This window comes from Giraffa tippelskirchi, chromosome 5 (assembly GCF_054371585.1).
Source record: "Giraffa tippelskirchi isolate mGirTip1 chromosome 5, T2T-mGirTip1v1.2.pri, whole genome shotgun sequence".
In the NCBI taxonomy this organism is placed as follows: domain Eukaryota; kingdom Metazoa; phylum Chordata; class Mammalia; order Artiodactyla; family Giraffidae; genus Giraffa; species Giraffa tippelskirchi.
The window spans coordinates 106,455,920-106,473,010 of record NC_137279.1 but is presented as its reverse complement, the minus strand read 5'-3'; the positions used below and the strand labels follow the sequence as shown (position 1 = coordinate 106,473,010).

The following is a 17,091-nucleotide window of genomic DNA, read 5'->3' as shown; positions in this document are numbered from 1 at the left end:
TCCATAGGCCCCTTGGTTTATCCCAAGCTACCATACAGAGTTTGTATGTTTTTGCCCTATTGGATTGTGTCCCCCTGAAGCAGAAACCTTGTCTTTTTCTCCCTTTATTCCCACTACCTATCATAATGTCTGTGCAGTGCAATTCTACATAAATGTTTACTGAATTTCTAAGACATCAAGATAGAAACCAACATATTATTGGCACTCGATAAATATTGCAAATGCTGCCAATGATTTTGCAATTTTTTCTATTGGAGGTAATTTAAAAAAAAAAAAAAAAAGGAATTCATAGCTTTATTGTCAAACGACCAAAGCCTTTTGGATGCAGTTGCAGGATTTACCCAGAGTATGACTAAAGCCAGCAGTTACTCCTTCTTCCCAGCTGCTTCCCTTTGTGTCTGATGGCCTAACTAGTTCTGTGTTGGCTTTGGCTGTGAGTATTGCCAGAGAGTAACATCAATCTCCTGCTAGCCTTGGACCAAACTAGACCAGGGTAGGAGGTGGCATGAAAAGAAGATGGGCGTCAGAATCAGCTGGAGCTGGATTTGAATTCCAGCTTCAACACCCATGGGGCTCTTCCTTTCTTTTCATTTTGTTTCTTTCCTTTTCTCTCTTCCTTCCATCCTTCTTCCCTTTCTCCTTCCCTCTCACCCTCCGTGCTCCCTGCTTTCTCTCTTCCTTTCCTTCTTTCTGTATCATGAATCCCCTCTTATCTAGTGAAGCCTATAGGCTGTTTCCAAGTATGAACCTTTCTAAAGTATAAAATAAAATTATAAAATTAGAGAGGAAACAAAGTTTTACTGAAATATAATTGAAATTGTATTAGGTTATCAGAATATTTAAAAATTAGTTTCTTACAGTAATATTTTTGCCTCTTTACAGTAAATACAGTAAGTAACAAGATCCAGAAGCAAGTTCAATAAGTGCCAACATTTTGACATAATGATGAGCATAGAAGAGATTTGAGATATTTACAACTGTAGTATGGTATGAAATTATCTGCAATTCATGTTTCTGACATAATATAGGTACTGCTATTACTCCAGTGACTTGTGGTTTACATTCATGATTGATGGAGATTCCAAATTTTAATCTGAGTCTGACTCTAATTGTTAAAGGTTAGTGCGGGGGAAAGATTTTCTCCATCTTATTTTATTCTGTATACTATGCAAGACCCCTTCACTGCCCCTGAATATAAGTCAGAGTAAATTACTTTAGCTCTCTACATTTCACTATCCTTATTTGTAAAGTGATATTTAATAGATGACAGTTTATTTTATTTTACTAGCAGCAGTGGTAGTAGTTAAAAACTCGCCATAAACAGTCTGTAATAGACTCTGGGTCACTTCTTGTCATAACCAGCATCAGTTGACATATTGTTGACCCATTTGGCATTCATCTTTTTAAGTTGAGGATTCCTACTCCCCAAATATTCCTTATTGGCCTGAAATTTCACCTTTAGAGAAACATGCATGCTTTGGGGCCTGAGAGACCTTCAAGTTCAAGAGATTCCTTAAAAATAAGTATTGTTGAACTGTCATCCTAACCTCTAGCCATGCCCACTGACAGTCTTAAGTTGCAGAATAGGACACAGTCTAGCCCAGCAGGAGATGTGGGTGAATTAAAAAAGGGTGATACATACTTGGGACAATCAACTCTCAATTTATTCTATTTCCAGAGCACCCTTTACAAAGTCCAGATTTTTGCCAAACAAGGTCATATTTAGTCTAAAGTCCTGGTCATGAAAAGGATTTTCCTAAAACTCAGCAGTATGTTTAATTTTAGCCTGCATGTGTCTACATAACCCCTGCATTTTAATTCATTTCCCAGTTAGTTTCCATCTTAAATAGTATCTTTTACTACCTTTGAACAACATTAAATTGGTTTTCAAGCACTTGAGAGAAAGTGCTTTCTTCTGGGCCAATCCCTTCACAATTGCTTTCTTCATGGACCTTGAGATTTCCTCAAGCTCTGGAGTACTTCTCAAACTTGGCTGTGCAGAAGAATTATCTGAAGAATCCATTAAAACACAGATTGGGTCCCACTTCTAGAGATTCTGATCAGTAGGCCAAGAATGAAGCCTGAGAATTTGCATTGTTAACTTGCTTCCAGCTTTCTTTACCTCTGTGAGCCCAGTTTCTTGGTTATGAATCCAGGGCAATAATATCTTCTTTGCAAGGCTGTTGAAGGGATTAGAAAAAGATATGCAAATCTCATATCTTTTTCAAAAATATGAAGACCCTCACAGAAATTTAATAACTATTAATTCATTCCCATAATGAAGTATTGCTGTGTAGGAAAGGATTTCTGAAGATGGAGATTTCTGGAGAGCAGCCTTGAAGAAGTAGTAGAAATTGTTGGCAAAGAAGGGAGTGAGGGGTGTTTCAGGCCTTAAAAAAAAATCAAAAACAGTGTGCAAAAAATAGCTAACCCAGAAAGCTGCCAAAAGTTACACTTGGCTAAAGCAAGTTCGTGGATCATACATACATAAACAGGGAACAAGGAGGGCATTCTGTGCTGTCTGGAGGTTCAGCTCTCTTCTGAAGGAGATGGAAAACCAGCGAGGTCGTTTAAAGCAGGCAATGATGTGACGCAGGGATTGCATAGGGAAGGACAAATGGGTCATGGCTGATGACTAAGTTTCTTCCTTCAGTTTATGTGTAGGTGACACAGATGCAAGCCACCAGGAGAAGTACCACAGAAGAAAAAGATGGCTGGAAGAAGAAGATAATGAGTTACATTTTGGATATATTAAATTCAAGGTACCATACTAAGGGGTAGTTAGATATATGAATCTAGATGTTTTTTAATATTTGTGTATTTGGCTGTGCTGGGTCTTAGTTGTGGCATGTGGGACCTTTGAATTTTAGTTGTGATATGTAGGATCTAGTTCCCTGACCAGGAATCAAACCTGGGCCCCTGCACTTGGGAGCTAGGAGTCTCAGCCATTAGACCACCAGGGAAGTCCCAAATCTAGAGATTTTAAAGAAATCTTGAAACATAGGTTTAGAAGATCTTCCATTTACGTGGAAATTAGATCCACAAGAATAGATGAAATAACCCAAAGAGTAATAACATGAGACAAGACACGAGGACTGAATTCTGGAGAACAGCGCTGTTTACGAGCCATCATTAAAGGACCACAAATTGACATTAATGACTGTCAGCAGAGCCTATGTTTCCTATTCTTGTCTTATCTGTATACAAGCAAACTCTGTCTTAAATGGATGTTGAGGTCAACCTTGGTCACAAAGCTTGTACCCAAAGCAGCCCACACAGGACTTAGGTGGTAGAAGCAATGTGAGAAAACATCACCAGCGTGGTCTGTAGGGACCCTACAGAGAGTTAGAAGGGAAGGCACAAGCTGATAATAACAGAAGGTGAATGGGATCACCAGCACGGCACCCTCCCATCACTCAGGTGCCACACTCCCTAGAGAAGTGAGTCCAGGAACAACTGCTCTAATTGGTCATCCTCTAGAGATAGATCTCTTCTTCAGAAATTTTTGCACCAGTGAGATCCATACAAGTGTCAAAGTTCAGACACCACCAGCTAGGAGAAAGACACTGTGAATTGAGTCATCACAAAAATAAATACTATTCCCTTACTCTTCCGTAAGACAAACAAGACACCAACAAGAATCGTATTTCGCCCAGTCAGACCTATCCTGCAGGGCTGGCCAAGCCACCACAAACCAGTAGGATCCTGCATCAGCCAGGCCCTGAGCATTTCGCCTTTCCTGCCATGGGCTTCTGAATAGCCTCACCCACGGGGAACACGGGCAAAAGCCCGTCCCACCAGCCCAGGTAGGAGGAAAGCAGAAAGTAGAAAACTAGAAGCGAGTCCAGGCTCTTTTGAGGTAGGACTAAACAGCAGAGGGGCAACTGCAAAAGTTCTCAGGAAGAAGGAAATGCTCTTCTTAGGTAGGAGGTCTACAATTAGACCACATTCAAGGGTATTTGCATGTATGCTTGTCTCCTTCCCCAACAATTCATTGCTTACAAAAATCCAAGCCTATCAGATAAATTGGGGGCAATTTCAAGTGTATTTTTCTCTTTCCCCCACTAAAGAGTGAATTTAAATTTGAGATCATTTTCGGAAATTCATTACGCAAAAAAAAAAAAAAAGTTGAGGCCCATCTGCATGGAGGGCCTAGATCTTCCCCCAGTGATTATGAAGCCCGCGTGTGTGCTCCGTCACTCAGCCCCATGGACGGTAGCCCTCCAGGCTCCTCTGTACATGGGATTTCCCAGGCAATAATACTGGAGTGGGTTGTCATTTCCTACTCCAGGGGATCTTCCTGATTCAGGGATCGAACCTGCCTCTCCTGCATTGGCAGGTGGATTCTTTACCACTGAGCCACCTGGGAAGCCCGAGTCAAGAAGCCTAGTCATCCTCAAAGACATTTCTTACAAAGAAAACCTGTGGCCTAACTCTCAAAAGAATGGAACTCTCATCCTGATTTCACAGTGATTGGGCCAGCTTGGAAGTTGAGGAAGGGAACTGGGGCTTTGATAGGATTGTCACAGGCTGGGAAAACATAGGAAATGTTTACTCAGAAGGAACGAAAACACAGTGTACAGATGGAAATCTGATCTCTGCAGATCTATCTTTATTATAGCTCAAGGCAGGGTGGTGTGGGGAGAAGCAAATCTAAAACCAGCAGACCGTTAAAACAGAATTGTAATGGGCCAAAAGCCTTCCCCAGGACAGAAACTTCCTGTCCTGCACGCAGTGTACACCTGTGCAGGCCAGAAACCAAGGCATTCAGGCTCTTAAGTACCCAGGTCTGGAACATACTATTCTCACAAGGTGCACCTGTGAACTTTCTAGAAGGCTTTCTTACTGTTTCTGATGACTCCTAGGAATGTTCAGGCTTGAACTCTGGGTGCAAAGAGACCATGTTCCAAGGCAGTGTCCCATAACGAAAGACGAGGGAGAAAAAGGCCATAACCAGCCTGGCTCCAAAGAGGACTGGGGGACAGGAAGGATGGGAGCTCCAGGGAAGTCTGGGCCCCACGTTCCTTTCTGAACTTCCCTCTGAAGCTTCCAGGGTGGGCAGGACCACCCATCTGCCAATCAGAGGCTGAAATTCAGAGCCTGAGCCAAACAGCAAGAAAGGCTTCTTTACCATGTTATTTTGCAAAGTAAATACATCTTTACAGAGGAGACTTGCTCTTACAAGTCCCTGTACCACCTGCTATGGAGGTGCAAGGGGAGCTGCTGTTCTCAGGACTAGATGTTGATTCAATCCTGATGAACTGGATTAGGTAAGAATTCACTGTGGTGGTGTTCAAAGAGTTGCTGTGTTTGTTTGTTTGCACGTGATATTTCCTCTAAAGAAAACCTACACTGGCCACTATATACAAACCCATCAGTTCAGGCAGCATCAGCAGCTGGTCATTGTGGTTCCCTTGCCTGCTTGACTCCTCTAGGCCCTTCTGAGGCTGCCTCCAGGACACCTCTCAGGATCCCCACACTCCTCTGTGCTCAGTTGGGAAAGACAGAATTGATCAATATCATCAAGTGTTGGCTTGGATTAGGCTCAATGAGCAGAGTGGCTGGATTTGCACAGAGCCTGACACGTTTCAGCTAAATATCAGAGTAGACCTTCTGCTCCACATTGGCCTTGGAAGACCTCTAAAAATATTCCCTTTAGTAGACCAGCAGTCTCCACCCCAGGGACTATGGATGGGTGCCTTGGTCTCTGCATTGTATAAGCCCCAAACATGTAAGAGCCTCCTTGGGCTCCCTCAAATATTCATTAGCAGCAAGTATGAACAATGCTTAAATTACAGGATTATACACTGAACTAAATTAACCTTCTCTAGAACAAATGTGTCTTTAATACTTAACATTAAAAATAATTAATGCATTCTGATTTAGGAAAAAGAGAAAAGGGTTACCTTATTTCCAAGCATCTTGTGTCAACAGCCCACTTTAGGTTCTGTAATTGCCACTCCTGAATAATTAAAAGTCAAGGTCATGGATGTCACTGAAGAAACCTATAATTAACATCTAAGCATAAGCATTAGAGTCTCTAAATCAACTGATTGTTCTTAAAGGGGTGGTAGGGGGGCCAGAGCTTGACCTAGTATATTTTTTAAAAAACAGCCTTTTGTGTTTTCATAGTTGTTTTTTTATAATAAGGAAATAAACACATGTTTAAGATAAACTCACTGATCAAATGACAGGTGTTTTATAGATAGATATTGCAGGGTTGCAATAACATGATCTACATGGTAGATAATAGAAGGAATGTCAGATAGTATCAGATCCTACACCCACATTCTTTCTACAAGTAAAGAATCTGAAGCCCAGGTAGGTAAGAGAAATTTCCTCAAATCGCACAGCTAGACAGTAAGCAGACAGAAATGAGAACTTCCATGTTTATGTAGTGCTTTTCTTACCACTTCCTGTAGTAACAGCAAGGCAGTCAATAAGCATCTCCCGGAGTTGCTGTTTTGCTCATATTGCTGTTTTTGCAATTCAAATAGTGTTCATCAGACCCAGTATATACAGCTAACAAGGAAAGCCCGCATCGGTTTATGCTCTGCACATATTTGTTATGAAAGGAACAGTCCTCAAGGTTTCAGATGTCTCGTTCATCAACTGGGCCTCTGTGGACCAGCTAGATACGGGTCTTTCTGAAAAGCCAAAGACAGTGGGAGAAAGGGCAGAACACAGGGGTTTTACTGGAATGAGAAGTGGGTGGTAGGGTGTGGCCCAGTGGTTCTTAACCCCAGACTTAACACAATCACTCAGAGAGATTTTCTAAAGTACCAGTGTTGGGCTACCCCTCCAGAGATTCTGATTTACTTGACCTGAGCTGGGGCCCAGGCACTGGCTTTTCCCAAGATTCCTTGGGTGATGATGGGATTGAGAACCACTGCAGAGCAAAGTCTTGGTGTCAGACAGAGCTAGGCTAAAAATAACCAACCCTGGCACATATACCTATTTTCTCTGAATTTCCCTTATGCTTGCATGTGTGCTAAGTCCCTTCAGTCATGTCTGATTCTTTGCAACCCTATGGACTCTAGCCTGCCAGGCTTCTCTGTCCGGGGGATTCTCCAGGCAAGAATATTGGAATGGGTTGCCATGCCCTCCTGCAGGTGACCTTCCTGACTCAGGGATTGAACCCACATTTATGTCTCCTGCATTGGCAGGTGAGTTCTTTACCCCCAGCACCACCTGGGAAGCTGCATATATTAAATATATATATATATGTGTGTGTGTGTGTGTGTATATATACACATGCCATATGTATATTTTAAAAAAAAACAGAAAAATTCCTATCCCATCGAGTGGCTATAAGCATTAAATTGGAATAGTATATAAAACAAAGAGTAGTTTCTCAATAAATTTGACTCTTCTTTCTTTTCTACATTTTAATGGTGATAGCAAAGAAGTAGCCTGAAATCAGCCAATGAAAGAGAACTGGCATGAGAGTCACTAGAGGGGCCTGACATTTTGAATGGTGTTTGGTGCAGATCAGTATATCTGAATTCTTCTCTGCATTCTGCTCTCTTCACCCACCCACCCCCCACTTTTCTTCTGGAAGAAATATCCATGTAAATCAAGAGCTGGACACACTTAATCCCCCAGGAAGCAGGGCTGTCCAGTCAATGATTTGCATCACTTGGTTCCGGTTGGGCAACTTCCATGGACCTTGCACTTACATAGGTTTTCTGCTTGTAAGCTGTGGCTTTACATTAGAAGACTCTTTTTAGGAGATCAAGTGAAGGCAGGAGGAGATTGGCTAGGGGCAGAGACACTGCTCATCTCTGTCAGACACACACTGTGCTACTTCTACCTACATGAGGTGGTTCTCTGCCAGTCCAGCCTTTGTAAGATGCCTCAATGAGTGTGCAAATAATTCCACACGACCCCACCCAGGGGCATCAGATACCATTTTCATTCTCATCTGTGAACACACAGCATGTGAAAAATTCTGGTGCTGCAGGAGCCAGGGCATGGAACTAAAATATGTAAATAGTAGCAATCAGTGCCTTGTCCAAAAGCAAAAATTGTACTCCAGGCTTGGCTTTTTATTCCATGTGTACTTCAAAAGCTGCAGGAAGTAAAAGAGAAAACAAACAAAAATCCAGAGCTCTCACCTCTGGACACTTGATCTTCTTCAGGCAACCCTGCCCCAGACCACTGTTTGGCATCCGCCTATATTCAGTGACGGCACAGTCAGGCCCCCTCCAGCCAAGGAAGCCACCTCTTATGCCTTACTCTTGTGCCTGTCTTTGGGTAGAACTTCTGCCCAGGCCCTGGCCAACAGTCTGGTTTGGGGTTCTTTTCCATTACCCATTGCTTCTGGTACCCACCTTTTCCCCACCCAGTGACTGGGTTTCCCAGTGTTTCAGCCACAGGAATCTGCCTCACGCGGGAAGCTTTGTCTGGCAAACATCGCAGTCCAGCTTAGATGGGGGCAACTGGCAGAAGCATGGTATGTGGAGGCAATGGTGGGTTTTACTGCAGCCCTTTGCTAAGGAACTGCCAGTTCACCATCCAGCTGCCTTCTCCTGCCTCCCACTGCCGTTCTTGTTGGGCAACTCTCTGCCATTGCTGTCTGCCTGAACTGTCTCAAAGGGCAAGATGGCATCAGGGACCCCTCCCAGGGATCTCTGGCCCTTCTCCTTCCTCTCGCCCAGTATTCCTGGCCCTTATTCCTGTAATCACCAAGCCCATGAGCCATTCGAGTGTGCAGCTATTTTTACTAGAGTGTAAAGGATTCTCAGGGTATAAACTATATTTAGCCGGGGTTAAAGTTTGCATTACACAATCACTGGGGCACAGGATTCAATCATTAAACAGCCTGGTTTTGGTCTTCCTGCTTCATTCATCTACAAATGGGTTTTTTCAGACCTAACCCTTCTCCTTTCGATTCAGCCTACAGATACTTCAAGGTCTTTGTTTCCTGCAAGAAAAGGAATTCTTTTCTTTTTATGTCTCAAGTCCCAATTCTACTGCAGACAGAGATTTTCTTATGGCCATCAGAACCTCTGATTTAGTAGGAATCTATAAAGAATGTTAAATGGAATCCTTTCAGGGTTGAAAAAAAATCTAGTCTAGAAATTCTTAAAAATACAAACTGCCCACCTAGAGGCTTCAACTGATGCTCATTGACAATTGTAGTTGACTTTTTCAGGCCAAGGTACTAAGGAGGGATTATGTCTGAGGGCGTTTAAATCAGCATGAAAATGAAAAGGAGGGCTGTAAGCTAGCTGAACTGTGGTGTTGGAGAAGACTCTTGATAGTCTCTTGGACTGCAAGGAGATCCAACCAGTCCATCCTAAAGGAAATCAGTCCTGAATATTCATTGGAAGGACTGATGCTGAAGCTGAAACTCCAATAAATTTGGACACCTGATGCAAAGAGCTGACTCATTTGAAAAGACCCTGATGCTGGGAAAGACTGAAGGCGGGAGGAGAAGGGGACGACAGAGGATGAGATGGTTGGATGGCATCACCAACTCAATGGACATGAGTTTGAGTGAACTCCAGGAGCTGGTGATGGACAGGGAGGCCTGGTGTGCTGCAGTCAGTCCATGGGGTCACAAAGAGTCAGACACGACTGAGGGACTGAACTGAACTGAACTGAACTGAAAGCTAGCTCATCTAAAGAGGAAGTGGAGAGCAGGGTCCAGGATGTGCAACATGGCACACAGCCAAGCTGGTCCTTTGGCTGCTGGAAGTGCAGTGTGCTAACTAGCCTGAGGGGCTAGTCCTGTATAGGAAGGGCTTCAGCTGCAGAGTCACCTCATTCGAGGTGACACCCTCCCTCCTGGGGCAGCCTGCACCCAGTGGCTGGTCAGGGTTGCCTATATAGGCCTGGTCCCTTCACTTCAACTCTAGAGAGCGTCCCTGCTTCAGAGTTCTAGGGTTGAACAGCCTTTCATTGAGTCTGCCTCACTGCCCAGGCTCCCCCTGCCTCTTGCACACGTGGAAATCTCCAGAGCACTTCCTAATACACTCCTGCGTGCATCTCCATCTCAGCCAGGCTTCCCAGGAAACGCAACCTGAGACAATGACCTTCACCAAGCCACATGTGACATTCTCCTGATTAATTCTCTTGGGTAGTCCCACATTGCTACGTGGCTACGAAAGTCAGCAGACCCAGGAGCATCAATATCTCAGGTGAAGATATTAGAAATGCAAGATCTCAATCCCCATCCCAGAAATCTGAATCCCTATTTGAACAAAATGCTCAGATGATTCTTATGTATATTAATGTTTGGTCAGCACTGGCCTACATAATAATTGGATGAGAAATGATGAGAAGGAATGTTTACTGGAAGTACAGAAGTATCCTGGCCCAATGGGAGTCATCTGTTTTTAGTTCAGAAACTATTTTTCCTACTAAAAGGAGTTTAAAGACTCATTACTTTGCCACAGTCCAATCACAAACAAAAGAGCAGAATAGAGAGGCAGCTGGTCAATTGCTCAAGTTAGGAAACCAAGCTGCACTATTAAGCAAACAAGGGAAAAGCTTATATGTAAAGTAAGTGCCAGATTCTTAGATTAAACACTTCCCTTACAATACAAGATTAAACACTTCCCTTACAATACAACAAATGAGCTTCAAACACACCAAGAGACTTAGAACTTTCCCAAAGGAGCACAGGGGAACTAGTATAAAGAAAGCTTCCCACAGAGGTGGGCAAGAGCATGAATTCACATTCATTCACTGAGCCACATCATTGAAAAGATTTCCACCAGATCTTCAGTGAAAAGAAATTAGTTTGTTAGAATGGCAATAGTTTGTGGCAGGAAACATGCTAAAATGTTAGGATGTAATGAAATCTTCCCTTGATTCTTATTTCATAGGATTCAGTCATTCTCAACAGATCCTTTTGTGCTTGTAAAACACTGCATTAAGCTGTCTCTCTGGACTTCTTTATAGATGAACCTCGAGACTGAGTCTGACTTCTCTGTGTGTCTTTTGATGAAAGTCCTAGAACACAGAGGAGGCAAGAACAGGTACGGCTGCTGCTGCTAAGTCGCTTCAGTCGTGTCCGACTCTGTGCGACCCCATAGACGGCAGCCCACCAGGCTCCACCATCCCTGGGATTCTCCAGGCAAGAATACTGGAGTGGGTTGCCATCTCCTTCTCCAGTGCATGACAGGGAAAAGTGAAAGTGAAGTCGCTCAGTCGTGTCCGACTCTTACCGACCCCATTGACTGTAGCCTACCAGGCTCCTCTGTCCATGGGATTTTCCAGGCAAGAGGACTGGAGTGGGGAGACATTGCCTTCTCCCAAGAACAAGTAAGCGGTGCTTTAAAGAATGTTGCTTCACCACGATTGGTTTTTGTCTGCTGTGACCTGTTCCTATTGAAGAGCATCAAGGAAACAGGGTGCTGTCCTGTACCCAGAACCCCTGAGGGGAAACCTAAGTGTCTGCAGACACCAAGGGAAGAGTCAGGGAACCAGTTCTGGATGAAATGGAGTAAACACACGAATGCAGCCTTAAAAACTAAACAGAACACATGGATCAGCCTATCTGAGGACTCCAGAGTGTAAATGGTAGCAGGGGTTGGGGAGGAAGACCAGAATTCGATATGCCTCTGAACCAGGAGTGAAAGCCCCAAGCGTCCTCTGGGTCCCTGGTCTGGATGGGAGGCAACCCCGAATCCGGAAATGAATAACAGGTGTGGCTAGAAAGAGCCTCTCTTGTTCTGGCTTCAGGTGCAATTAACAAGCAGAGACAGTGGGGAAATCCCCTGTTCATTTCCTTTGCTTCCTTTATTCTTCCAGCCCCAACCCCCCAAGGCGATCAGTGCAGGAGTAGTGAGAGTGGCAACCGTGGAGCCCAAGAGGACCCTTTCTCTCTGTCTGCAGGAGCTGTTTCCCAAGAGAGTGAGGGAACTCCCAATCCTTTCTCACTTCTCCCACCACCTGGCCCCCAATGTGGGCACATTCACAGCAAGGGTGCAACACAGCAGGATAGACAGAGCACTCGCTTTCTGTCCAGAGGATGGGGATGGGGGAGGGGGGTGTGACACAAAGTGCTGGGAAGTTCCAGGGAGATTATAAAAAAAGGAGGAACTTGGGCAAATGGGTCCTTAAAGCTGTTCACAAACTCCTAGGTTCAATCCTGTGCTGTGTGGGTGTGGCTCTCTCCTAAAAAGGACACCAAAGACACCATGAACTGAACTAAGGGGTGGACCATCACTCGGGTCCCAGAATGACCCCCCAGTGGCACACACATGGAGAAAATCTAAGTGGCTGCAAAGGCTCTGAAAACACATCTGACACTGAAACTACAACTTACAAAATCCTTGAAAAATTTTCAGCCTGAATCCATCCGTTGATTGCCTGCTAAAATATAAATACCATCATTTACATAAGATGTAAATAAAACCCAGTCTCCCAAAATATAACATTCAAAACATCCCAGATATGATCCAACATTACTCAGTGTATTAGTTTTCTAGTGCTGCTACAACAAATGACCACAAACCTAGTGGCTTAAAATAGTACAGCTGGTATTTGTTGTTGTTTTTTAAGTTCTGTAGGTCAGAAGTCCAAATTCAGTCTCACTGGGTTAAAATCCAGGTATGGGGAGGGCTGACACCTTTTGGATACTCTTTGGGAGAATTATTTCCTTGCATTTTCAAGCTCTGAGGGACAGCTCTCATTCTTTGGCTGATGGACCTTCCTCCATCTTCAAAGCAAGCAACATATCATCTCTCTGACCCTTCTTCCATTGTCACCTGCCTTTCTGATCATAACCAGGGAACATTCTCTTCTTTTTAAGGTGCCCATGATTATATTTCGGAGAAGGCAATGGCACCCCACTCCAGTACTCTTGCCTGGAAAATCCCATGGATGGAGGAGCCTGGTAGGCTACAGTCCATGGGGTCGCTAAGAGTCAGACACGACTGAGCGACTTCACTTTCACTTTTCCCTGTCATGCACTGGAGAAGGAGATGGCAACCCACTCCAGTATTCTTGCCTGGAGAATCCCAGGGACGGCGGAGCCTGGTGGGCTGCCATCTATGGGGTCGCACAGAGTCTGACCCAACTGAAGCGACTTAGCAGCAGCAGCATGATTATATTTATCCCACTAGTATAACCTCCCCATCTCAAGGTTTGAGTCTCATAAGCACTTTTGTTGCATCTGCAATGTTAATCCCTTTTGCCATGTAAATATTTACAGGTTTTGGAAATTAGGACACAGCTATCTAAGAGAGACTTCATTCTACATTCCCCTCTCAGTGTATGAAGAACCAGGAAATCTCAGCTCACATGAAAATAGACAATCAGCAGATGCAGATGTTGGAATTTTCTGACAAAGACTTTAAAACAAGTATTGTGAAATATTCCACAGAGCAAGGGACAGAACTCTTGAATGGAAAGAGAAAGTGTTGGCAGGGAAACCGAAAGTATAGATAAGATCCAAATGTAAATTTCAGAATTAAAACATACAATAGCTGAAATTCTAAAACCTGGATAAACCATTGAAATTATTCAATCTGAACAACATAGAAAAAGATTTTTTTTTAATAGAGCCTCAGGAACCAGTGAAATTATACCAAGATGTCTTAACATTTGTGTCATTCAAGTCTCAGAAGAAGAGAAAAAAATACGAGGCAGAAAAAAAAATACTAGAAAAAATAATGACTTAAAACTTCCCATATTTGGCAAAAGACAAAAACCTACAGATTCAAGAATCTCAGAGAACTCCAAATGGGAAAAACGCAAAAAATCTGTGACTAGACATATCATAATCCAACTGCTAAAAGCCAAGATGAAAAAACTATTGAAAGCAGCCAGAAAGATGACATACTGTCTATAAGAAAATAATTCAAACAATTGTAGATTTCTTATAAAAAATCAGGAATATGCAAATGTAATAAGCTGCAAACTTTTGCCCATCAAATTAGCAGAAATTTTTGAAATCATTACTATCTAGTGTTAGGATACAAAAATATGTTAGTGGGGAAAGAAATAAAGACAACATTTATTAAAAAAAAAAAAAATTTATGAGCTTCCCTGTTAGCTCAGTTGGTGAAGAATCTGCCTGCAATGCAGGAGACCCTGGTTTGATTCCTGGGTCGGGAAGATCCTCTGGAGAAGGGATAGGCTACCCACTCCAGTATTCTTGGACTTTCCTGTGGCTCAGCTGGTAAAAAATCTGCCTTCAATGTGGGAGACCTGGGTTCGATCCCTGGGTTGGAAAGATACCCTGGAGAAGGGAAAGGCTACCCACTCCAGTATTCTGGCCTGGAGAATTCCATGGACTGTATAGTCCATGGGGTCACAAAGAGCTGGACACAACCAAGCAACTTTCACTTCACTTTATAAAAAACAATTAGGTATCATCTACCAAAACTTTAAATCTGTATAGCTTTTAATCCTCAATTCCACTTCTGAAGATTTATCCTACAGAAATATTTGTACCAGTGCTCAAGGATGTTTTACCGTGGCCTTGAGTGTATTGGCAAATAAATACATTAATAAACATTATAAATAATTAGTGATGAACTATAACTTAAATAAATTATAGAATACCACACTATTAGAATATAATATGGGGCTTCCCAGGGAGCTCAGCTGGTAATGAATCTGCCTGCAATGCAGGAGACCCCAGTTCAATTCCTGGGTCAGGAAGAAGGGAGAAGGGATATCCCCCCTGGAGAAGGGATAGTCTATCCACTCCAGTATTCTTGGGCTTCCCTGGTGTCTCAGATGGTAAAGAATCTGCCTGCAATGTGGGAGACCTAGGTTTGATCCCTGGGTTGGGAAGATCCCCTGGCGGAGGGCATGGCAACCCATTCCAGTATTTTTGCCTGGAGAATCCCCATGGACAGAGGAGCCTGGAAAGCTATAGTCCATGGGGTCACAGAGAGTTGCACACAACTGAGCTACTAAGCACAGCACAGCACAGCACAGAATATAATATAACCTTTTAGAACAATTATATTGGAGCCAAGTCTATTGGCGTTGAAAGAACATATGACATAAATGTTAAATGATAAAATGTTTGTTCCCCTTGGTCAGGAAACTAAGATCTCACATGCAACGCAGCCAAAAAACAAAAGTTGATTTGTCATAGGTTGAGCAACCCTTATGCGAAGTATGTTGATTAAATCATTGTCATCAAAGAATATATGATATGAATGTTAAATGATAAAACATTTGTCAAATACACACACAGTACACACAAACTGGGTTTTGTAATTGTATATGTGTGTGATTATAATTGACGGAAAAGATTTAGAAAGATAAAAACCCAATTGATATCAGCAGTTGCTTCTGAGGAATAAGATAAGAATAGAAAAGGTACTTGTGCTTTTTACTTCATGTGTGAATATGTGTGTGTGGTTTAACAAAGGACAATTATCATTATTGACATTTTAAAAAAATGGTAAAAGGCCTATCTATATAAGTCATAGCAATATTCTCTAGAGTTCTGACCTAAGAAATTAACTAGCTAGTCTTTTACTATTTTCTGGGAATTTAGCATTTTATTCACTTTCCTTAAGGGAACCCAAACAACATATTCAGCATCTCCTAGTGTACAAGTTTTCTACTGCTGTATAATGAATTACTTCAAATTTTGCTATCTCAAAACAACAAAATTTATTATCTGATGTAGTTTCTGGGGATCAGGAACCCAAGAGTGTCTTGGCTGGGTGCTTCCAGTCAGAGTTTCTCATGAAACTATAGTCATCTGAAGGCTTGATCAGGAATGGAGGATCCACTCACAAGTACCTCACATAGCTGTCAGTAAGAGAACTTGTTTCCTCACTGGCTATGGTCAGAGACTCCATTCTCCATCTCATAGTCTTCTTTGTAGTCTGCTCACAGCTGGCAACCGACTTTCCCTCAAGTGATTGGTCAAAGATTTGAGTGACCAAGATGGAAACTGCAATGACTTTTATAACCTCATCTTAGAACTGACATACTGTTACTTCTGCTATAGTCCATTGGTCACACAGACTTACCTTGGTACAAATATGGTGGGAGAATACACAAGAATGTGAATACCAGAAGGCAGGGATCACTGAGGGCTCTTTTGAGGTCTCACTACACAGTTAAATTTTTCTCCACTGTCTCTACTTCCTAAGTTCATAGACCTTCTAAAAAGTTATGAAGTACAACTCTATCCCTACAGCATTACTGGTGAATTCAGTGGTCCTGGAGCATCCAATCTTGCATTGAAAGAGAACCCTATGTCATAATAAGAAACTTCCATTCACAGAGAGCCAACCTTTTCCTGTGAACAAGAGAATTTGATTCCCCTAAAGTGTGATGGGCTTCCCTGGTGGCTCAGGCAGTAAAGAATCTGTCTGCAATGCAGGAGACCTGGGTTCAATCCCTAGTCTGGAAGAGACCCTGGAGAAGCAAATGGCAATCCACTCCAGTATTCTTGCCTGGAAGATCCACTGGAGAAGGGAATGGCAACCCACTTCAGTATTCTTGCTGGAGAATTCCATAGACAGAAGAGCCTAATGAGCTACAGTCCATGGGATTGCAAAGAGTCAGACATAACAGTGTAACTAGCAAAGTGTGACAATTGGGCTTCCCTGGTAGCTCAGACAGTGAAGAATCTCCCTGCAATGCGGGAGACCTGGGTTCAATCCCTGGGTCAGGAAGATGCCCTGGAGAAGGGAATGGCTACCCACTCCAGTATTTTTGCCTGGAGAGTTCCATGGACAGAGGAGCCTGGAGGGCTATAGTCCATGGGGTCAGACACGACTAAGCGACTAACACTTTCACTTTTTCAAAGTGTGATCATTAAGAAGAGTTGGGAAAACTACAAATGTAAATAATTGGTCAAAGAGAAAAACATGAGAAATAACCAGGTACCTCAAAGAGAATCCCTTCAACAGGTGGTCATATCATTTGCTCCCACTCTTCGGCCCAAACTTTCATCTTTACAAGTCAGAACAGTCACTTCTTCTCCCAAATGGAAGTTCCCATAAGCCATGGAGGTAAGGAAGTGGAAATGCTTGCCAGCTTATATTTATAAATCAGTGAAACTCAACTGCTACTGAGAAAATATTAGCAGGCAATCGATAAAATGTGGAGGTTAAAGTATACCTATGTCTCTACACAAGAACAATACGAAGTACT

The 17,091-nt window shown here is 42.9% G+C and overlaps 1 long non-coding RNA gene across 1 annotated transcript; it reads right to left on the bottom strand.

Moving 5' to 3' along the window:
* Nucleotides 1–1,642: 1,642 nt before the first annotated feature.
* LOC145506213 (uncharacterized) lies at nt 1,643–16,174 on the bottom strand. Its single transcript, XR_014053631.1, has 5 exons — nt 15,960–16,174; nt 6,411–6,647; nt 5,907–5,962; nt 2,488–2,714; nt 1,643–2,180 (listed from the first exon to the last, which is right to left on the bottom strand). It is a non-coding gene; the product is annotated as an uncharacterized LOC145506213 (long non-coding RNA).
* Between the last annotated feature and the right edge of the window lie 917 nt (nt 16,175–17,091).